At 39.5% G+C, this 24,527-nt stretch overlaps 1 long non-coding RNA gene across 1 annotated transcript; it reads left to right on the top strand.

The window, feature by feature from the left end:
* Positions 605-11,012, top strand: LOC110400601. The gene is made up of 3 exons (XR_002439955.1): positions 605-690; positions 7,048-7,145; positions 9,407-11,012. It is a non-coding gene; the product is annotated as an uncharacterized LOC110400601 (long non-coding RNA).

Raw genomic sequence — 24,527 nt, 5'->3', positions numbered from 1 at the left:
CAGAAAAAATAGACAGTATGAGGAATTCTCAGAAAACACCAAGTATTTTTCATGCCACGGATTAAGTCAAATTTTCTATAGAAATGCACTGAGACTTCTAATTCACTCTAATATAAATCTCTCGGGTTGTAGGTAACTTGTCACACAACTCAATTATTTCAGACTGTCTATATACTTTTATTATTGTCCCCCAAGGATCCTAGAAAAATATTTCTTTTTTCCCTTCTTCCTGCCCCAAGACAATTTTTTTTTTTTTTTTTTTTTTTGCAAATATCTGTTTGGAGAGAGTTCTAAGGTGGGTGGAATTTTGACCTGAAGATCTGATGGGGGAATTCTAAATGAAAAAAGCTGATTTTTTTAAAACACTACTTGTGGTGTCAAGTGTTGGTGAAACTTTTACAAGGATAGGATCCCAAACAGACTTTCCACATTTAATATTTCTAGGAGACCTGAAAAACAAATCTCTCCTCAACACTGAAATACCAGACCCAAATTGAAGATTCCTTCTCTGTTGGTTAAAGGAGCATCAGGGATGAATGAGAAACACCTGAAAGAAATTAAGTCATTATATACTACTTGAAGGGGAAGCTTTAGATGTGAGACAATCAATGTAGGATCTTAGCTGTGCCCTTTTCCTGTAGAGGTGGCCTATGCACAAGACTTCCTTCTGCGATGCGCTGAGAGATGAAGGTACTCAATGCAGTAGTCGCAGGAATGTTCTCCTGCTTTTTGTCTCGAAATGAAATCTCAAATAGCTTTGCAGAGTGGTCAAATCACATCTTGCTTAGGTGTAGTGTTTTACCTTTGATGTCCTAGAGTTTGTGGGAAGTGAATTTTGAGAGTGGGAGTATTTCTGGATTATTTTTTAAATCTTTAAGCACTAAGTAAAGTGATTCTGTTAAGACAAGGGTGGTTGCAGCTTGTTTGTAATAAGCAGTGCTTCTGTGGAAGGTGTAGCTGCAGAAGGGAGAAGGAATAATGCTCATCTGCATGTAATTCTGTTATGCTCTTTCAAAAGTGTGTTTATAAGACCTTTAAAGACAAACTTCACTATTCCTGAAGGAAGTTTTGAAGTAGTTAAGTGGGGATGTTAGTAGAAAATAGATTCTGCAAACTGCTTTTGCTGAAATCTGAACGTTTTAAACCTTTTCCCATGCTGTGTAGTGAGAGAGATCTCTTTATATTAATTTGGACTTCAGAGATGTCACATGATATGAACACATTCCAAAAGCTAAGATACAAGATTACTCTTTAACCATAGAACAAGCCAACAGGAATTTTAATCAAGACAATATCCAATAATGACTGAATGTTTTTGGAGGGATTCCAGAATACACATTTGGGAATTTTAATCTTGATCGCCTTTGAATTTTGTAAAAAATATTTTAAAGTTTGGGGAATGTGCCACTCTGGCTGGTTCCAGAAATGAGCCATCTAAGGTATTAAAGTGTTTCATCTGTTCAGATGTTGAATATTGCAAATCTGTTTCAGTAATTCATACCAGATAAGTTTAGAGGGAATGAGCCTAAGTGAAGGAACTTGCTTCCCTTAAAGTAGTACAGCAAGTCGAAAATGGAAGAAAATACAACTAAGACAAGCAATTTATAAAATCATCATTTTTTCAGAAGGTGCTAAGGCAGATGCTTTTCTTAACAACTAAGAAATTAATTTGAAGTTGTTGAGACTTTACTGTTTGCAGCGCTGTGACATACTGAAATTTCTGACACTCTGTACAAGTTTCCCTATGTCTATAGGTGCATCTGTGTGCCTGAGTATTTACTATGTTTGAACTATTCAGAAAACTCGATCATAGCTTTAGGTGAGATCGAGTGTTAGTATATTGTGATTTTAATGCTGTAGCCTGCCCATGTTGTTGTTTTTCGGTTTTCACTAGAAACAGATTACAACAGGCTCTCAGTGTTCCTTGAAAGTCTATTGTGCATGCCTGGAAATCTTGAGAGTATTAAACCATATATATTGCCAATAAAATATTTAACTTATCTGTCCCCCAACTTCCATTTGGAGTTACTTCTTGTGTAACCAACTTAGAGCAGCTTAAAACAATAGAAGTTGCTCTTAAGCTCTCACCATGTCCCAGTTGGAATAGCAGTATCGATATCAGTGAGATGATATTTTGGCTACATGGAGATTTAAGCTTCTTAGGATAAAAAAGGGGTGTTTTAGAAGGTGTTTCCCTTTCCAGGAAGAACCAGTTTCCAGGTATTTTGTCACCTGGTTATGATGGTGTCTAATTATTTTAATAGGAAAGTGGTAAGAGTCTACAAAGTGGGAAAAGTATTCGTATCTTTGTTTCTTTATTGTATTTAATATAGATGGCTGTTCCTTTGTTTTCCTCTTGTAGCCAATCACACAACTTGATCTCCTCTGTGCAGTGAAAGTTTAAAAGCCTGATTCTGTAAGCTATAAAACAAACTAAGCACAGAAAGGAATTTACAGTATGTTAAAAGAATAGGAGAAGAGGCTAATAGAGTTGTATGCATTTCAAGGATAGATATAATCAAGTGTGTACAATATAAAGCAGAAGGTTCATAATGATTGAAAAAGGAGAAGGAAGAAAAAAGCTATTTTGTAGTAGCTGCGTGAACTCTGGCTGAACCTTGCTATTTGGCAGCCTCCAGTAAGGACAGCCTAAGATGAGGCATTAGGGTTTGAATCTGAGAAGCTGACATCAAGCAGACAGCAAGACATGATATCTTATTTTCCTGAGCTATGCTGACACAAATTGAACTCCACTTATTATTTTCTTATGCCAGTAAAGTTGCATTTGGCATTTAAGCATTTTGCTTGCAGATGTTGGAGTGCTGGTTGTCTTAATTTAAATAATTTGCAGATTGTTTGGTAGTATTAAAAGATAGAAACTCATTCTTCATATGAGTCCAATTTTATAGGCTTTATTTTTTTTCCTGACCTTCTGCAAGGTAAGAATTTGATACTAAATCCAAGTAGCCCAAGGATACAAAGCCCGTTTTCTGTTATTCAAAACTAGGTGAGGAGGAAGTTGACTTTCAGCTGCTTAACTTATTCAAATGTGAAGAAAAGATGAAAATTCTTCACAATGATTTGAGCAAAGAAAAATGAGTGTTATTTCTTTGGTGGACAATGTTAATCATAACAATATTACCCATTGCATATAAATAGTATGAACTTAATGCTTTTAGCATACTCTGCATTCTTGAAGGGGGTTATGTATGACTGTAACATATAGATACCCCTTTTCATAGGCCTTAATAGATAAGTGGATGGCCATTGTTACTTTGGTACATGTGATGCTTGAACTTTTTCAGGCATGACGATATAGATGGCATAGTGCTACTTTTCATAAAGGGTTATGTTGCTGTTGTATGTTGCGTTGCTCTTACTTGCTTGTTTGTATTCCTAATCAAAACATTCTAAGTGAATGCAAGTATTGTGTGGGTTTGGTTTTTTTTTTTTTGAGAAGAAAGTAAGATGTCAGTTTACGTTACAATCCCCCAGGGCAAATGGAGAGAATTCATAAAGGGTTAGAAAAAAAATGTAGTGCTTTATAATGAAATGTACTTTGTGTAATTTATGACTACAGTTTAGTAGTCATCCATTTTTCCCATGCTGTCTACAAATTCTTAATAATTGTCTAGGGGAAAAATACTTCTACCGCTTACTAAGAAACAACATTTACTAAGAAACTCATTTTCATTGTTTAAAAAGAGTTGTCTTTGAGAAATACATGACCATGTTGTCGGATTATTCTAATGACCTAAGAAGGCGGGGCCTGGGACTGAAGGCTGGGACACAATGCTGATCTCGTAGGTCTGCTGAAGGTAGTGAGAGCTTCCTGGCAATATTAACAGCACAAGGATTTGTGGAAGGCCTCTCACCCAAGTCGTAGGTAACTCTCTGCATATCACTGTCTTGTTTTTCTATCTCTAAAACTAGAAATAATAATGCCTGTCCACATCTGTAAAAAGCTTTGAAGTCACCGGTTGAGAAATGTTGGATGTTATGAATAGCAGGAATATCTAGAAGCTATTGTGACAAGAGATAACTGGTCTACTCTGCTTTCAGACCAAGTTAAATATCAGTCTGTGCAAAATGATTTACCTAGGTTGAAGTGAGTTACTTGTGAGAAATGTGAAAACATACATCAAATCATAATGTGTATCTTACTTAAAGTGATATTTTAATGTTTTTTGATAGATTGCCCAGAAAGTCATGGGGAAAATGTGTATGTGTATGTTGCCCTACCAGGGATTAATGAGAGCAATTAAGAAATATGCAGACATTGAAGAAAATTAAGTGATTTCTTCACTTTCCTCTTCACAACAGAGGATGCTGGGTGACATACCTCCTCTTTTCTGGAAATGAAGATGAGGTACTGTCAGAGGCTGCTATATCAACAGAGGACATACTAGAACAGAAGGAAAAAATTAGAGAGTAACCAGTTATTAAGGTAGAAGAGCATATTTCCAGGAGTTCCAGAATAAAATATTTGAGTTGTTACAAACCCTAAAATTCAGACTCATTAAAATCCACTACTGTGCCTGATCACCAGTGACTATCTTTAATAAGAGAGCTATAGATGATCCTGGAAATTGAACACCAATTTCTTTTCTTAATATCAAGGGTATTGTGAAACAAAAATAAATAAATGGAAATCATAATAGAATGAAGACAATGTCTATCTCAGAAAGAAAAACATGCCTTACTAGTCTATTAGAGTTTTCAGATACATTGCTTGCAAAGAGAAAATAATTTAGAACACCTTTGACAGTGTTCTGAAAGGAGACTAGCAGCTCATCTACACAAGATCTGCAAGTATTACATTGTAGGTTTCTGCTCAAGTCCTTTTGAACATACTTTTAGTGGACAATTTGGAAATGGGTTAAATAATGTTTCACCAAGACAGACATGAATAGGGAAGGAAGAACCTAAGCAACCTGTTCAGTAAATCACTCAATGATTTCCAGAAGCCTGGAGAAGTTAAGTTATGGCAAGGAAAGGTCATTCTGTGCTTGTGCTGTCTGCTGCACTATTTTTCTGAGCGCATACTATTGGGCACTGTCAAGGATAAAGTGGTGGACAAGGTGGGTGCTCTGCCTACCCTGTTTGTGCCTGCTCTTCTATTTTCTAAGTAGAAATAAATTACATAATAGAAGACTTTGATTTTAAAGTATTGGTATTTAAATTAAATATGGACAGAGGGAGCAGGGAACCTCTGGAACCAAACTGAGCTGGGGCATGTCATGACTTTCTTTTCCTATGGATTTTTCTCACAGCAGGACTTTTTCCATGTTACTAGTGGTCAAAAGGAGCTACAGCTAAGTCCAAAGCAGCACAGGAAACAGAAATCTATTCTGCATCAGAGTAGAGATGAAAACAAGCATGTGACAGAGATAGTTTATCTGGACAACGTATGAGCAAAGTAAAGCTGGTACAAAATTTATTTCTTCTAGAAAATCAAGATGCATGGCCAGTGCCAGACTGCTGCAGTTCCATTTCTTTCTCATGCATTGCTTATAATTGTGCCAAAATAAATTAAGTTGCAAATGTACTATTAAACTTGAGGCAAATTAGCACTGAACTTTGCTAAATCTCATTCTGTCTTTGGATATTTATTTTTAGCCTATGTATGCAGTCCTTTACGGTCATCTCTGGTCAAGCGTTTATATGTAGCATGGAGCTAATGAATTACTTCTGTATTCAGTCACTTAGACTTCATGAATCAGTCATCTCCTCCTGAAAACTGTTCTGGTCTGGATCTTTAACTAGTGCAAATTAGCGCCGTGCCAAGAAAATCTGAGGTGATACAATACTGTACAAAAGTCAGGGATCCAACCCCGTGTTTCTGTGGTACTATCACTCCAGCGTCATTTGTAAATGTTATAGATCTTAAGAGTTATATAAAGCAGATCGTCTAAATGGAGAAATTTAAATTTTGTCTTATTTATGAGAGCTTTAACCCTGAGTCTACAGAACTATGTGCACTGTGAATGCTGCATTTTGGTTAAACTCTTTTAAGCAATTTGTGCTTGTACTTTAGGAAATAAGAGGGATGGGAGAATAGAAACTAAAAGACCTTTAGTCTTTTTAAATAACCTCTTTTGTCCACCTCCAGTAACAAGCCTCTACTTTGAACACAGGCTTTTAATCCTTGGAAGCCTTTTACAGTAGTTTGCAGTCCTCCAAGCAACAAAGATGGCTGTGCCTTGGTTATGCCTTTCAAGCCCCAAACCATGGCAATGCTAGCAGAGCTAGCAAAGAGAAACAGTGAAGGGAACTGGCAATTCAGAGGGAGGGTGCCAAAATAGAGCCCTGAAAATGTGCAAGCTGGTCTGGTACTTCCACAATGGTGTTCAGGAAATGTCTGATGTATAGCAGTGTTTGATTCTAGTCTTTCTTTGTGAAAACTTAAGTGTCACAGAAAATGAGCCAGGTTTAATCAACTTCTTGTACTTCACGTTGAGGGTCATCGTCTCCAAAACCAATATGATGAAAGACTAATTTTCCCTGCATGATAGAGATGCTCTGCTGTAGACCAAGTACTGGGCATCTCTGTGGTAGGGGGATGTGAACAGAAACAGGACGGGCTTCTGCCAGAGAGGCCCGGGTTTGTTTGAATGGAGATTTAGGGAATCTGAATAGTAGGGTGGCATTCCTCCCAAGTTTCTATTTGAAGTTAATAAGCTGCAGCAAAGTGTTAATAGTCAGTATAAGAGCATTGCTTTAGGAAGGGAAACTTGTCCAAATTCCCTCTCACTGAACTCGACAGTCATTGCTAAACTTGATCCAGGGAGGAATTTGGTCTACTGGGTAGACCAAATATGATGCATGGTTGAGGGGAGTATGGGAGGAAACACACAGTGTGGTTTTAGTCGGCATTAGCATGACCACAACTAGAGTGTCCTGCTCTGTTCTGGTCTCAACAATTGTGGAAAAGGCAGGATGGAGACAAAATAATAAGGGACAGAAGTAAATGATTTGAGAACTGAGGATGTATTGGATAAGGAGAGCCTCCAAGAATTTTGAAAATTGAATCTGTATCACTTACAGGAGAGGTGACAAAGAGGGGAGAAGTCCGCACTCCGTAAATATAAGCATATTATGTTGGTATTGAAGAGAAACAACTGAGAGTGTCAAGAGGCATCAAGGTGAGGAATTAGAGGATGACTGAAAAAGGGGGAAAAGTTTTATGGAGGTTCGGTCCCATAAACCTCTGCTGCAGCAAATGCTTCCTGATGCAGGAGCCAGACCTACTTGAAGCTGATGGGCAGGGTTACACAGCACAGAGTGCTTCCAAGTGAAACTTAGCAAGGGCTGCTTTTCTCCCTGCTGGGCTATGTCACATCAACCTCATTCAGTCAAATCTTCCTCAGATCAGTGGGGCAACCTTTGTATGAAGGTAGCACTATTTAATCTACTGGTGGCACAGACATTTCTTGATGTATAACAGCAAAGAAACAGGGGATTTATGGTTGTAATATTGTCTGACTTCTGTATCCAAAATTTAAAATATGAAGGACAACATATGCTTTTTCTGATGGAGAAAAAAGGCAGAGGAATTATATTCTTGGCATATAGGTTAGAAATGGCAGCACTGCTGAGATTGTCTGTTATCTTCAAAATTGCTTTAAACCGGAAGCTTGGGTAACAAAGGACAGAAGTTACTTTCATATTAGCATATATGTCATGTTTAATCAATCAAAAGGGAATTGTAATTACTTTACTCTCTTCTTAGCTAACTTTAAAGAAAGGAAGTCATGAACCTATAAAGTAAATGTCATCCTGTTTAGATAGTTATAGTTTTATTGGTAATTTGTTGCAGATTTTATGCAGATAATTTATAATTATTTCCTTTCATGCTCATCTTTTAGCCTGAAGTCCACTTTTAACACAAACATAAGGACTGCAGATGCAGGGAACGTATCAATGAATCTAATGTATTTTATTTTTTTTACCAAATTTGGTGTACACTTTTACAAGTTTATCAGCCACTGTACCGCTACTGAACTTCGCAGTAGTTTGAACCAGATAAGCACTATCAAAGTGAAAACCAGGCAGAGGTAATAATTAGCAGGTTTGGTTAGGCAACCTATGACTTTCAGGATAAATTTGCGCAAGGAGGAATTCATTTCTTCTCCCAGGCTGAATCTTTGGTAGTGCTTTGTTTTGGATGCAGTGCAATAGGTGGCTTCCAGCACACTGCTACTGCTGTGAGGGAAACAAATTGCATAGTCAGTTGAGCAGGGAACTTTAAATTGTCAAACGTGTTGAACTGCACATACAGCAGCAAAATGACTGTATTTGAAAATAGTTTGAAATTGCCACAGCTGCTTGCCTTTAGCATGTTTCCTACCACAAAATAGTCTGTATTTTCTGCTTCATGGCTAAAACCTCTATGTTGGTAAAACTCTGAAGCAGACCCAGGAAGCAAAACAAAGAGTATATTTACGCAAGACAAGATTTGTTACAATTGTTTGCTGGTATTATAAGACAATTTCATTTTTTCTTGCTCTTTAGAAACCTCTTCTAGAGCTAAGAGGCAGAAACCTATTATTCATAAATATTTAAATATGTTAAGCCAAAATGTGGATTTGATTTGTTACAAGTATTGGCAGTCCCTCGTTGACTGTCTTTTCTTTTCCAACCTGCAATAAATTCCATGAAAACATTATTTCATCACTCATTGGCCTGAACTGATTAAAATATGCACCAGAGAAACACTCCCTAGCCATGAGAAATATCCATTGGGCTTCACAGTATCATATGCCCTTTGTGTTGCTAAGGTACCCATGTGTACAAGTGTAGCAGTCTCTTAGGGCTCTGACTAATAGCACCAGTGCTAAATATCAGCACAATCCTATGAGACCAGAAAGTCAGCTCTCCGTCACCAACAGCACACAAGCAGTGATACAGCAAGTGCCATGTCCACCTGCCTTCGCCTTCCCGGTTGAAGTACGGAATAGCCATTTACATCTGTGTTGATTGGGGAAACCTTTGACACAAACCTGGAGTGAGGCTTAAACTTCTGCTCTGGATCCATAGGGAAAAATGCTTAACCAGCTTTAACCTCTCTCCAAGTGCTCCCTTCTGGCTGTTATGAAACATGAATTCATCTGACCTCTTCAAGGTCTGTTTATATCTTCCTGTCTGGGAGATCCAGTCATTCCTTCCTTCAGCCTGCTGCAGACAAATGAATATCTCATGGCACTGTCATATAAAAAGCTACTTAAAACATTTCAAAGCCAAAAGGGCTGCTAGTTTATACTCTTTGAAAAATCAACACAGTGTCTAAACAGCTCCATAATACACAAAACTTCTGCAGCTTGGATTTATTTCTTTCCGGCTCTGCTTTTTTTTTCCTATTTGACCAATATGTTGTCTCAGTTAGCAGTATTTTTCATTTCAATAGGAGTAAGAATTAACTTCTTCATCCAGAAGATGCTTCAGCTGAAATGTTAAGCAGCCTGAAGTCCAAGAGCAGCAGACGCTATCTGGGAGTCCAGCCTACATGCGCCATGGTTCTGGTGTCCAAATACAAGAAAACAGCATCAGCAGCACAGAAGTTGGAGACCCTATTGACCACTTGCCAAACCTTGGCTTAATGAGATTTAGAGCTGGAATGTGAACAAAATGATTGGTGTTTCCTGCTAATTTGATGTGACCTTGAGAATAGAACCCAAGAGAGGTTAATCCTGTGCTGGGCTCATTTTTTGCTCCACTTCAATCTTCTATGTCACCTGGACATCAAACACAAGGTGCAATATCTCAACAGTTCTGCAGAGTGGACATAAACCATCTATTTTTGTATTACATTCTCTGAATAGAGGAAATTCAAGTCTATCCATATACTGAAATGCTGGATGGGAGCGGGGGGGAATGTTGAAACTGAGTTGCCTTAAATGGTGATTGTTTAAGGAGATCGTTACAAGGAGTAAAACCAAGCAGCAGGATAAAGATAAAAGGTGAAATTAGCGTGCTTGTGTTACAGGAGTGTGAAAGGGATGAATATGGAGGTTTATTACTTTACCTCTGAGGGTGAATCTATAGTTTTGTCACAGTTTTGGCTGGTCTGGTCTACGTCGTGTACTTACAGGCTACTAACAGAAATAATTTAGGAGTTGATGGGTAGACAAAGATTCGTCCAGTGCATTGGTGAGAAGATAGGATTGTTAAATTAGAAATAGGACAATGTTACAAATTTGGGGAACCTGGGAAAAATAGCTAAGCTAAGAGAGGATTACGATAGTGTGAGGAGATGGGAGCTGTTATGGAGAAGCAGAGAAAAGGGGTGACATAAAAACAGACTAGAGGAAATAAGATTAAAGAGTTTAGGAGAAGCTTTAAAAAAAAAAAGAGGAGCCATCAAAAGAAAGCACCAATGCATGGAAGAAAGGCAGAGAGGAGAAAGAGAGTGAAAGCTTGGGATGATGAGGGAAACAATGAGTGCCTGAAGCAGACATGCCCCCGGGCTCCTTGCAGTACCCAGAACTCTGGCTACCCTGGCTATGGTTAGAACAGAATGGCTGTCCTTGGGCTTTAAGAAAGATATATGTCTACAGTACTGTCTTAACTTCTTAATCCACGTTCTTCCAAGTGTGTATTACCCAGTCTAAAGAGTATGCAGCATCTATAAACACGTACAACATTCAATTCAGACAAAAATTTGAGGGAAAATAGGATTTTTAAAGGTGTTAATGAAATTAATGGCAAAACACTAAACAATCAAGGATTCTGGAGTCATATATGTACTTAAGAGTTAAGAATTGCAATAAATCCCATGCTGATTACTCATTTATTCAATATAACCCTGTATATATGTTTAATTCAGGTGTAATAACATCATTTTCATCTTTAATCTCATTTATATGTAGTAATAATGTCTTGTTAAAACCTAGGCTACGCTACCTTAAAACAAGCCAATTGACTTGATCTTGTGGATTATTAAAGATGAACAGTATAGTTCCTAGTTCCAATAAAAGAAGCATTATCTGAGCAGGGAAAGTACTTCAAAAAAATTTTTAAAAGATGTCTTTTATTTTTTTTTTTGTTTCAGGTCATGCTATTTTGACTGGGATAGCTTATTGAATTATTCCTATGGTTTTACCTCCTTACCCCATATAAATCTATACATTTTCATATTTTCTATAATTTCTTTGGGGGCTGTTTCCTTTGTAACATATGAGAATATTTTAATTTGGCTTCCTCTCCATTCCAATCATTTGGGGTTAAATTTTCTCTAATAGCCTAATCCCAGTCCAAATAAGTTTAATGAGAAAACTCCAATGTGATAAAATGGAACCACATTTTCCCTTCTAAGCCTGCACAGCTGACTTTTCTGGCATAATTGTGTCATTCAAGGGTAGAATGAGGTATGATCTGTGACTGGCATGAGCAAAAGCTTTCAATGTGGTTGCAGGTAAACAGGTAAAAATACTTATTGCCATTTTCACTTCATTCAGTGGGGCTGAGAAAAGTTACTGTATTGAAAGTGGAGCTTTGTTGCTACAAGTGGCTTGTCCAGCATAATGATTGGATATTTGTATTCTAGCAAAACCCTCCAAGCATGGGCCTGGTTTGAATTACACCCATGTAAATTGAGCATAATTCTGTTGCAGACTTGCAGCGAAGATCCTGCTCACTCTTGGTCCGTACCATGTAGCTGGAAGGTTTGCCAGGGCAAACTTTTCTATTCTCTATGACGACCTGTTCTGGCAGCCCACCACAGCTATCTCACAGAGATGAGGTCAGTGCTCCTCAGGTCACTACGTTCTCAAAATGTAGAGCCAAGACCCTGTGTGACAACCTCTTGCAGGCATGCTATTCTCACGTGCTTTCTGTTATGCTTCTTCACTTTGATCTGCTCTGCCTGCACCAGTGAGATCAAAGAAAAGCTGAGCTCTGCCTCTTATCTCTGTACTCCTGTGTCTTTTCTTTCTTTTTTTTCCCCTCTTTTTATTTCTGACAATTGTACAGTGGAGGGAAAGCAAGACATGGAGGGAACTCCTCTAACAACCCCAGCCACCGCCAACCCCAGTGCACTGTGTCAGAAGGAGCCTTTTTCCCTATTGCCTGAAGTAGTTGACTGCTGAAAGATGTTAGAGGCTGGGTAAGCTGGGTTTCAGCATTTATCTTTACAGGAGCAATATCTCAATTCTTATTAAGGTCACAGAGCTGAAAGAAAGCATTAATAGTGTTGTAGGCAGTTTGTTCTGAAGAAGCAATGGTAGGCTTAAAAAGTTGTCATGATTTAGTTAATGAGCGTGAAACTTGTACTCTTCCAGAATAGAACTTTCTGAGATAGTGATATTGTCCTTATAAAAAGCAGATTCCTGGATAAGAACCATTCTTTGGCAAATGGAAGAGACCTCACCTAAGCCAAACCAGTTTGGAGTTGTCCCTATCAATAGAGCTTTCCCTTTAAGCCATGCTTTTCGCACCTTTTCCTCTTGTTAAGTCATTTCTCAGTAGCCACGTAGAAGAAACATCACTATAATGTTCCTACCTAAATGGTCTTCATCTTCCCAACTCTTCATCACCTGTAACTTCCAAGTGAAAGAAATGCATCTTGAGTTCTCTCCAGGCAGCATTTTAAATTTGATCTGGGGCACACTTTAGAATCGAATCTTGTTTGCCCTCCCTTGCTGTTGGTAGCATTGGAGTCCCTAGAAGGATGAAATCCAGGAGATAGCAGCAGCTGCTGCTACATTCCAGTGCTGGTGGGTGCTCAACTCCCAGAGGTGGTCCAAAGCAAAACCTCTGAGACCTTGCTATGGACCAACAACCAACTCTTTCTCTTCGCTCACCTTCTCCTATAGCATGATGCTACTTGCTTAGTGTAGACCTTGGCACACTTTATTTGGGGAGCTCTGTTCCTCCTCTGGCAGAGAATCGCTTCTGAGTATGTCAGCTTCTCACTGAATTTGCTGAAGTCTCCATTTTTAAATTAATGGCTGAACTCATATTTCTTTAACACTTCTGGATTCATTAGGTCAAATTCAGGATCAAAAGCTACAAAAAAATACACGTTTTTTGAGGAATAAATGAACTAGCACATGTTAAAAAAACAGCATGCTATTAATGAAGAATCCAAGCTAAAACTTCACTGCCTTTCAAACCACATGAATAAGCTTTCAAAAGAAGTCTGCTTGTTGGAGAGCTGGGATACACACATTAGCAGAGCTTTTCTCTCCAGTGTACTGCTTTCATATTTTCAGTAGCAAATGAACTGAGACTTAAAATGAATGAGCTGTTTAAGAGTAATATGCCTCCCCTTGCACCTGCGTACGTTGATGGTTACCAGCAGAGCTACGTAGCTGGAGTTTCAGTAGTTCTGATTCTTGTATCATGATTATTTTCTTAAGTAATGCATTTAAAAAGCACAAGAAGTGTTGCCACTCGGTATAGCGATCTGTGCTAAGCCCAAGAAAGACCTCCTTGTTTATCTAGTTCCCTGTTCTTCAGAGCAAAAGCCATCGTGTGTAATTCTACCAACTTCATTTATCCTGATTTATGTGATTATGCGTATGGTGCTAATTCTTGCCTTCAGCTGTGTTTGTTGCAATTACACACTCTTCCTTTTAAAATGCTATCGTACTTTCAGAGGTTGATCTTTGTAATTCCATGTTTAATTCCATTTTCATGCTGTTCCGTTGACTTCCTTTTTGTATTTCTGGAGCAGGAGCACCTTGCTACAGTGGGAGCGAGGCACATTCACAAGCCTTGAATCTATCTTGTTATCGCTGTCTGTCTTTTAATACTCTTCCTGAATCTTTTCATCTGAAATATGAATAACAATGTAATGCCTTCTGGAGAGGAAGAAGGGCTTCCATTAAAAAAAAAAAAAAAAAAGTGTAATATGAGTTGCATGGCAAAAGGATTTGCGATTTGAATTATTACTGAACCTCACTGAGTATCCTCTCACAATCATTTGCATTTATAGTGATATAGGAACCAGGTCTTTATGTAACAGACACGGAGCAAGAACCCTGTGGTTTTGGCTGTGGGCTTCCACAGCTGAGCTGTCTGTGAAGTCAAAACGCTGGGCCAGCTCAGCCTGACACCAGGGGCAGCACATTAGGGATGGCTTCTTGAAAGCATGCTGACAACCCACAGCAGTCCATTTTTTTCATTTAAAGATGAACACACATTTCTTCTACGTGTCTGCCAACAGCTTGCTAACCAGTACATATAAATGTTAGCCCTAGATGGTTGAATCCTTCAGCCAGTTCTGTTTCTCTCTCTAAGCTGATGCACAGGAAGGACAGCTGTGGGTATTATGCTTCAGTTTCAGTCCCTCAGGCAATAAAGTATTCCTGGTCTAATCACAAGAACAGCTGGGACACAAGTCCTCTGCTTCCCTTCTAGTTTCTATGTGTTCACCCCACACTTAATTCAGCTCCTGAAGGGCTCAGGGACAAAACTGTTGGCGCCTGTGTAGGTAGACATCCAGAATCACCTTGCTGTTTCCAGGGGATGCAAGTCCTTGGGTTATTGCCCCCTGAAGTAATTCCAACTCCATATCTCGTCATCCTCCCTCTCACCAACCAATGATCTTGCTGACATCTCAGCTATGGGTCTGCACTGAAAGCTTAGGTTTGATTAATTAGTTTGTGTCTTTGAAGGCTTTTTTTGATACATTCTGAAAAAGTAATCTAGGCCTCTTTCTCCTGTGCATACAATCCATGTTAGATTTTACTAAAATGTGTGTCATTTGAATAACCCAGATCTTGTGTTTTCTGTCATGAACCCAACCCATCTGGCCAATTAAATATTTCCTACTGAGTACATCAGTCGAGGTCTCCTAGTTCTTCCCTGAAAGGTGCTTGAGAGCAGTCTGATATTATTTTGCAGTAAACTATAGAGGAAAAGTAAATCAGGACGGGGAACCATGAGTTTGTTAATGGTCATCTGAACTGTAGTTAGATTTATTTGGAGAAATTAAAATGAAATCTAGGGCTCTTGACTCTGAGTGTTTATTTTTCCAACAGTCATTTCGTTTCACTTTTTTGATGAAATACTTCAGGACAAAACTCAATATTTTTATGCAAACTAAATCAGTTGGGAGATTTTTAGTAATCCAGATGATTAATTGTAATGCATAAGAAAAGGCTTCTTCAGCCTCAGTGCAAACTTCTCCAGAAAATGTTGTACATTTATTTTTAGAGGGCGTGTCTGATGGACTGCTTTTTAAACTAGGGTGTAACAGAGGATTACATCAATCTTGTGTCAATTAAATAGATACTAGCCTCATTTTAACATTTCTTGTGCTATCTCACGGATCCGATCATGATGGGTGTCACACAGTTGTACTCAGCTGCCTTCTCTTTGTTGGGGGTCTTGGAATAAGCTGTGCTCCCTTGTCCAAGAGGGAAAATCTGATGCGAGTTGCTCCTGTGCGTTTTGCACCCTTTTTCCCAGAATAGGCACCAGCCACCTGGAGAGCCACTTCCCTCCCTCTGCAGTTTTGGGTGATAGAAAGCCTGAAAGCTGCAAGATAGAGAATGTCTCCAAACTCTGCTCTTTCACGTGTTTTCTCCTTCTTCCTTTCTACCCTGCCTCCAAAACCTTTGCGTGCCTGGAGGGTATCTCCTGTATTGATATGTTAAAAGGAAGAGGGATGGTTTTGTTGCATCTTGAGGAGGGCAAGGCGCTTCTGTTGTTTTTGCATCAGCCTAATTGCAGGGCAAATTTCTTTCAAAGAAACATCCAAAGGGCTCCATGCATTATGTTTGCGGCTTTACTCTCGTGAGTAGTTCAGCTGTACACACGTAAGTGCTCACAGGATCAAGCAGGATAAAGACAAAAAGCAGTCAAAACAAAGGGGAGCACGTTAGACATACAAGTGCAGTGGTCAGGGTGATGATAGGCACACATGTTGTTAGTTCCTCTCCGCCTCCCTCCTGCCAGCCACTGAAACAAGCAACATATGATAGGAGGAGAGGGGTGAAAATCTGAATCCGTGCTTGGAAGAGAAACACCCATCTGTAAAAGATTCATATTTCATAGGACTTGCTTGGGCTTCGTTGACACTCTCAGAGTGAAATTCTCTGTTGGGGAGCCCTGTGGGCCACCCCACTGCATCTCAGGGCAGCAGAGGGAAGCTGCACTGCAGCCTCCCCGTTTAGGGAGGGAGAAACCTTTATTTTGGCAAGCAGAGGTGCTCCAAGGTCTTCAGTGTGCATAGTGAGGATGGATAAGTAATGATGCCTACATTTGAATTTCGTGAGACAGCTTGACTTTCTGGTAGATGTTTTTCAGGTTTGGAACAATAAACTGAAAAAGATCAGTTTTAGTCAATTTTCATTTCACAGTTTTGATTTAACAATTTTATTTTACTTTCTACACTCACCTGTAAAGCTTTTCAGAAGCATATTACTGACATGCTACATCTGGTATAATCTCATTGAAATCTTCCATTTTTAATATCTTTTGTTATTCCTAAAGGATACTGCTATTCACAGCTGTTAAAAAACATCTTCATCTCCTTTCCTAGATCAAACTCTCTCTTGTTTTGTAATGAAACAGAATGAGAGCATGTGCTTGACTTCACAAAGAAGTGAAGTTTCTCCTTGCACTTACAGACTATAGATCTGGTACACACTTTTGTGGAGTGAGACAACATTTAAATTTTAATAGCTTTATTCTGAAACAAAGCTTCAAGCACAGGTGTAAATAATTCAGCACTTGAAGGCCTCCAATGTGCTGCTAATCATTCATATTGTGCCTAGAATTTGTAGAGGTAGACACAAAGCAGCTCTACCCGTGGCGATGTCACCACGAGGCTGTATGGCTGTAGGTGAGTCATGGAAATTCCCTGTCTTCTTGTTTGTTGAATGGAGATAAGCTATCCATTTCCCTGGAATGCTGTAATCCTCAAATAACGGACGATGTGAACATCTCTGTTGAAATACCGCATCGTTAATTATCCACTGCTCTTTTGCCAACGTTTGAAGACGTTTAGATCTATGATGGTTCAGACTTTAAAGCTACTAGCAGCACTACAATAACTGTTTCCAATTTTTAAAAGATCTGATTTCCTACCTTCTTTGAAAACATTTCCCACTTAAGCCTCAGATGCATTCTTACAGAAATTGTAGCTTATGTCTCCTGTGCTGTGCCTCTCCAAATAATGATGTACAGTGTTCAGTAATTAATTCAAACACAAGAGTAGTCCATCCCTTTGTATTTTGGAAACAGGCTCATGTCACAGATGCACTGTGATATGTTGACCTTGAATCATTACTATTCTCTAACTCAGGCAGTGTCACCTTGCTTTGATCCTCTTCTGAAAAAAAGGCAAAATTCAGTACTTTGGAAGTCAATTTTACAAAAGTAAGCAAGAATGCACTGAATTTAGGCCTTGAATTTCTGGCTTTCTGCAGTTTTCACTCCGTGTTTTAGGCATTCATAAGTGCTCTTTTCAATTTGAGGTGACATTAAAAGCAACTCGTAGAGAGTCAGCAAACTTTTCCTAGACCTTTTCCTCCTGTCAATACAATTCAACAGATCGGAGACTGTTCATAAAAATGAAAATGTATGTGTACATATTTGTAACTGGGTATGTGAAGCCATCCATAGCTAATCTACTAGTCCAGCAGATATCACTAACACGCTGTAAGGCTTTCCTTTGAGCGAGGCTCTTTGCACGTTCTCGCAGTGGGGAAATATTAATGAAACACATCATCCTAGGAATGTCCATATTACCACTTCTGTTTTAAAAGCTGTCCACAGTAATGAGCTCTACATAACCTTTTGCCCCTCAGATTTCTACAGAACGATCCACCTGGCAAAGAGTTAAGCGCAGACCATAACTGCACAGTACAGCCTGCAAGTGTCATCATCTTTTCCCTGCAAACCCTGTGTGCATGTGTGTGTGTCTGAGCGCACATTTTAAAGACCTTGCCTAATCACACCTCACATTTTTAAGTAGAACATGTGGTTTGACTTTGCACCCACTTTTCTACTGGAAGACTAAATGTTAACACCCAGGGGCACCTGTCTTAGATTAGCGAATAGTTTACTACAAATGATGGAACCAAACTGATGGGATTATACTTGGATCAGAAACGCGAAATTGAGTCAAATAGGATTTTCCCTTTTATTTATTTATTTGCTTCAAAGTACAGAAGATGAAACTGAAAACAAAGGGAAAATGTGTCTCTAACGCTGCAGTTTAAAAACATCTGACAAGTTCTGCTGACATGTTTTCTGTGTGGAAGGACCTGAAAATCTCATGTCCACTTGACAAGAGCATTTTTGTCATTCCACAGCGGCAAAACAAGTGCAAAATGTGAAGTGGTCTGCACATATGGCCTTAGAGGGCACTGAGGTTTGGTGAGGGTCAATTTTTTTGGGATCTGGGTAAATTTCATGGTCCCAGCTGTCCAGATGATTTGCAGAGGACACCAATATACTAAAGCAACCTGCTGTGAATCTTCATCCAAACAGGCTAATGCATGGCAGGCATCCTGTACTGTCCTCAGTAACTTCACAAAACTAAACTGAACTTCCACTAACACCAGCTAGCTTGAGATTTCCTCTTCTGGTCTTCTGATCAACTGGGTATAAACTACATGATTCTCCTACAATCATCTAAAATTCTGTCCTTATACTAATACTCTCATGGACACATACATGCACATTATTTCTTTGTGCTTGGACTGTACGTTTCTTTTTATCTCTGTATGTCTCAAATTATCCTTCACTCGTCATCCACCTCTGCTTATTGGTACCCCTGTTTGTCTGACTAGTGTTGTGTGCTGCTTTGGAGTAAACATATATATACAAATACTCAAAAAAAAAAGTGGAATTAATAGAGGTTAGTTGTTTTTCCTGATTCCTTCATACTGTCTGCTGCTCTCCCCGCCGAGCCTCTCTTTCTCCTTTTATAGGGTATTTTTGCAGTGTCAAATACTGCAATAAGGTTTTGTGATTTCTTTGGAACGAGTGCTGCATTGTTGCTGTAATATTGTTGCCGTCACATTTTCAAATCTCCATTTTAGATATCTTTGCTAACACAAATTGGAGTAATTTAAATGGCAACTTACAAATATTCTATTTTTTATTATTCTCAGTTAATTATCTGTTTGCTGGAATGAATGGAACAGAACCACCAAAATCCTGTCACCTTTAAGTTTCTAGTCAAACAGACCAGAGATATTTCATTTTGTACTAAAAATAGTATTGTTCATCTTTACATTCTGTTACCCAAGTACAGGTTATTTTTCTGACATACAAAGGCTTAATGTTTGATAGTGGGTAGATGGAAAAATAAGATACCAAATATAGCACAAAATGGGTTGTTTTAAACCACAGTGCTACACCTTACATAACAGAAATGTGGCATTTTCTAATTGCTTGTGCTGCTTTGCCAAGGTCTGTGCATGGCTGCGGTGGCCCTCAAGGAGAAGTTAGTACAAAAATCTTTCTTGCACATAGAATAATAGAATAACCCAAGTTGGGAGGGACCTGTAAGGATCATTGTGTCCAGCTCCTGGCACGTACTCCAGATTTTCTTGCACTGATGAAAAATCCTACATTAAACTGCTCAAGCAATGTGCATCATGGTTTGCATCTTTAGACGTAACTGTTCTCAAAAACATAGGGCTGAATGATACTTTATTAACTGCAGCTCTTTGATAGAAAAAAGTCACAGATAGAACAAATGTAAATAAACACAGTATGGGAATTGTGAATTAGGGACGTCATATTTCCAGCAGATGTACTCATCCCATAACAGAAGCTGATTGAACAAGGCTGCTTGCAGCTGGCCCTGGAGCCCCACTGAGCTGAGTCAGTGTGCTGCATTTATAGGACCACGTCTTCTCCCACCCTTCACCATCAGCCGTATGAGGAGGCTTGGATAATGAGAGAGCCAGAATTCCTGCTCAGCACCATAACAGAGTGGTGCTGGGCAGGGGACACCGAGGAGAGCATTAGGAAATTCAAGATGCTGATTTCCAGCTCCTGATTCTTTGTTCAAACACCACTGCATTGGGTATGTCTGGAGCTGTGTGTGCAATAAGAGGCCTGCCCTGCAGCAGTAAAACCTGCGGGTGCATAAATCTCCGGCATTTATGATAAAATCTGTGTTGTCGACGTTTTCTTATCAGAGTAGATCAGGGAGAGGAGAAGGAGGAAGGGCTGAGGAAAGGCAGCTGACAGATTTGAGCTGCATGGAAATGCTGGCCACTATTTAAAGGAGGCATCCGAGTCCTGCTCTCCCTGGAGCTGGTAATAATTGTGCCTTTTGCTTCCATGGGAATAGGCTCAGGCCTTCGGCTGGCAAATGTTTGCATATAGCCCAAATCAAGTCATTAGTTGCCATGTGTCCAACCTGTATTTTGGGGCCCTCCAGCTGAAAAGTCCATTTGCATATTTATCCCAGCCAGGAACATGGTAATTAAGTCTGTGGCATTGTACACAACCCCGAGGAAAGTCTGTAATTCAATAGTTCAGAGAGACTCCTGCTGATTTCAATGGGTTTGGAGCAGCCACAAACTCAGAGGGTGTTTACTGGATCATGGACAACCCAACTACTTGCAAGAATTATTAAATTAACACTTCAAATTATCAACGCCTCCACAACACTCAGCCAGCCCCCACCTTTCAGACTGCAGAGAAAGCGTTACAAATGGGGCAAACTCTGCTCTTTGATGGGGTCTGCTCCGTGTGGCTGTACATCATGCAAGTGTGTACAGCACTTGTGTCTCAGCTCCCAGCAATGTGGACCAGCCCTGGCTGCAAAGGTCAGGAGATGGGCTTGGGCCTGAATGGTGTACAGGGCTGTCCTCACAGCATGTAGGGGAAAGTAATTACACTGGAATTTAGCACAAAGGCTTTTGGTAGCAGCTAAAAGATGATCTTGTTACAAACAAGCAAATAGCTGCAGTGACAGAGTCCTTGCAAGGCAGATAGGTCTTCTGCGTGGGGGCAAAATATCTGTGGTAGGAAAAACATGTTTACCAGAGGAGAAAATCCTTAAGTATGCTTCATGGAGATAGGCCAAAAGCAGTTCCTGTATCTGGAGTTTTACTCTGCTGAAAGAGATGTAACTATCCTTTGTGTGATTCAGAAAAGTACAGTATAAGCTGAAATTTTAACTCTTCCCAAATGCTCAGATGATCGTAGTTGGGTTTTTATTTTGTGCTATCACTCCCATTTATCTATTTACATGTGTTTGTATTTTCAGGGACAAATACACATGCTGTAAATCTCCCTTTGATTTCCATGGGGTGTATGATGACCAAGGGTCTGGCTGTCCTTTTCCCATTACACACACAAAACTCCCTGCTCTACATCCAGTCCTTCAGCTTCTCTAACTCCAGCGTCTCCTATGCAGCTGATAATCTTGTCGTTTACATACAGCCATTGAAGAAACAGGGAATATTGCAAAATATGATAGCCATCTTTAAAGTAAATTGAAAATATGCAGCCTTTTAGAAAGTGGTTGTAATGCCAGCCAGGGATTTTGTGCAACCGTGCCAATGCCTTTCCCAGCTCCTCTTGCTCATGGGCGCTCTGATCACCATCACCAACGTGGAGCCGGGAGGATAGGGGTTTTTGTGGCATATTACACTGCTGGATGAAAAGGGAGAAAAGGAGACTTTGAATGAAAACGAGAAAGGCTGAGTGAGAGGCAGCTGAGGATGCCTGAAGGAAACAAAAACATTGGGACCAATTCAAGTCCATTGAAATCAATGGAAGCATTTCAATGGGCCTTGAACCAGACCCTCTTTAGTGAAATGAAATGGAGAAATAATAAATGGGTTTGGAAGAGAAACAAATCTGGAGCTGGTGGAGGTAGATGGCACAGCTGTAAAGAAAGAAGTGATCTGGCAGGAGGGAGAGGGCCTGGGCAGTTGAAAACCAAGATAGGGGTTGGCAGCCGACAGCACTGGCGTTTGGCAAGTGACTCAAAAATGCTAAGTGCAAGATTTGTTTGCTTGTTTTTGTAGTGTGTGATAGCAAACAAGGATCACAAACGCTGTTCCTTTTTTCCATGGGGACTTCCTTTTCCCCTGCCCATTGCTGGAAGTCCATTTTTGGCTTTCCGAGTACCTTTCCCTAAAAATGACGCATAAGTGTGACTTACTAAAGTCTGAGCTGTTCAGCAAAACATCTAGGGCATTTTTTTTTTGCAAATAAATAAATAAAATTACTTAATTATTTTTAATGTTAAATCCAGATTGAATTCCAGAGATTAACCAAACCAGCCTCAGCTCCTGTTTCCTCATCCCAGCAGAAAACTGCTTGCTGAAGGTTTCTGGGAAATGGGAACATATAGGAAAAAAAAAAAATCCACAACAAACAGAAGTATGAATTTAATTACCAATACTATGTTCCAAGCTCCACGGGGAAGGAGAAAGATAATTGCTTGGGGTCTCTGGGTGGAATCCTGTCCCCATGGCCAACACAACAACCAGTCTAGCCAGCATCTCAATGACAGGAGAGCAATGTGCGGCGTGTTTTCTAGTGTCAATGATTCTGCATAGAGTCATAACAGGTAAACGAGATGGTAATTAAAAATGGAAAGAAGCATTGGCCAGAGGTGAGAACGTGTGGTACAGGAGGGATCTGCTCTTCGTTGTGTATAAAATGGCAAGATAAAAATATACAGCAGCAATAAAAGCACAGTTCTCATGGGGAATTTTTGCAGAAGGCTCCAGATAGAGAAATAAGAATCTGAAAGGGAAAGGTGGAGGTGTTGTCTCTTTTCTCCCAGGCTGCATAAAAAGCATGGACAATATGTGGCAGCCCAGGAAATGCAAAGAGGTTGTTGCGATAAAGCAAAATGTCTCAGGGGAAAGCAGATTTGAAAGGGCAAATATGCTTGCAAGGGGTTAAGTGTGGGGTTTTGAGGAGCAACAAGGGCAACAAAGAGTGGGATGTGGTGCTGTCTGATGGAGGAGGGCTGTAGGGATGCCCTGTTCCCCACTGCTGCCAATGACACCCACTCACTGACAGTGACTGTGAGGGGAGATCCCATATGCTGCTAGTGCCACGAGTTGTGGACCTTCCTAATGGTAGAGGTTGGAGTCAGCTTCTCTCAGGGGCTGGGTGACAGAAAACTAATTTTGAAGGAAAAATCTTCTAGAGAGAACAGAACCTCTCTGTTTCTTTGCTTGTTCATTAGAGCCTTTTTTTTAGGGAAGTGGGCGTGAAATCCCTCAGAAATATTTCATCAATATCACAAATTGCTATCTTGACAGAAATCAGTTTTCCTTTTTGGCTTGAAAAGCCAAAGTAACTTGGAGCTTGAAATTTACCTATTACCATTTTCTTATTTAAAAAAAAAACCAAAACTCAGGAAAGAACTTATTTGGAAGGCAGAGAGATTTGAAGTGCTAATAGATCAAGTAATATTTCTCTTTGATGCAGGCAGGACAGAGTCCCTTCTCTTGAGGTTATGGTTCCTTGCTGCCACCCTGCCGTGATCTGACCTTCATGCAAACACAGAAACACACACCTGAGGGCCGTGCTGCTGACTGCTTTCAGCTGTTCCTCTGTTCTTAGACACCATGTTTTGGAATTTTTGCCTGATTTCCTAGTAAGTTTTGAAGCAACTCTCTTATTTCACCCAGATTGACGCAAAAATATTTTCAATCTTGTAAAATGTCTTCTAGCAGGAAAAAAGAATAGCATTTGGTCATGAGATGATAACTCAGATCTTTTGAACCTCTTCACCGATTATTTCTGTGACCGTTTCTTAATTAGTATTCCTATGTTTATTTCTTGTTGCTTGATTTCTCTGCATGGCATTGATTATGGGGTGCATTTTATAGATATATACACAGTAAATGGATGGTTTTAATATAATTCTATTAAGAATTCAAGCAATCAAAAGGCAGAAATCTGTAGGATCATTTTTCTTACAAATCATTTTTAGACTTGTTTTAAACTGTAAGACATTGGGGGAGAAAAATGTCTCTGTCTATGTTTGCTAAATACCTACTTCAGTGCAAACCACGTTTTGACAGAAGCTTTTGATCTCTATAAGACTGCAAATGACTAAAAATTAAACATGAGGACAAGCATAGAGGAAAAGTGTTCAGCATAAACTGAGGAGCTGTGATACCTAGTAAATAAACAGGGCTTCATGCACCACAGATTTAACACTTGGTGGTCAGAAACTCTCCTTTGCCACAGCTATGCACCGTGTTAATTCATCACATGTTAAATCCCCACTTTGATAGCAAACTGGTTGAATATTTAAAAAACCATTCCTCCCTACATATGGGAAGGCTCAAATGGGAATAGAGCTATGTTACTGGCACAGGTAGCCCAGAGAGGTGGGGTCCTTACTGTAAAAAACTTCTTCCTTATATCTAATCTAAATCTTCTCTCTTTTATTGAAACCATTTCCCCTTGTCCTAGGTTCCTGACTTGTATTTGTTTGTATCCTCAGCACATGATTCAAGCTTAGCCCATTTATACATTTTGGCAGAACTGTAGTGCTAAATAATAATTTTAAAAAGTTTCATTAACACATTTCTCCATTTTCTGTTCATACAACTACAAATGAACAAACA

This window comes from Numida meleagris, chromosome 5 (genome assembly GCF_002078875.1).
Source record: "Numida meleagris isolate 19003 breed g44 Domestic line chromosome 5, NumMel1.0, whole genome shotgun sequence".
NCBI classification, from domain to species: Eukaryota; Metazoa; Chordata; class Aves; order Galliformes; family Numididae; genus Numida; species Numida meleagris.
This window is presented reverse-complemented; position numbering and strand designations above follow the sequence as displayed.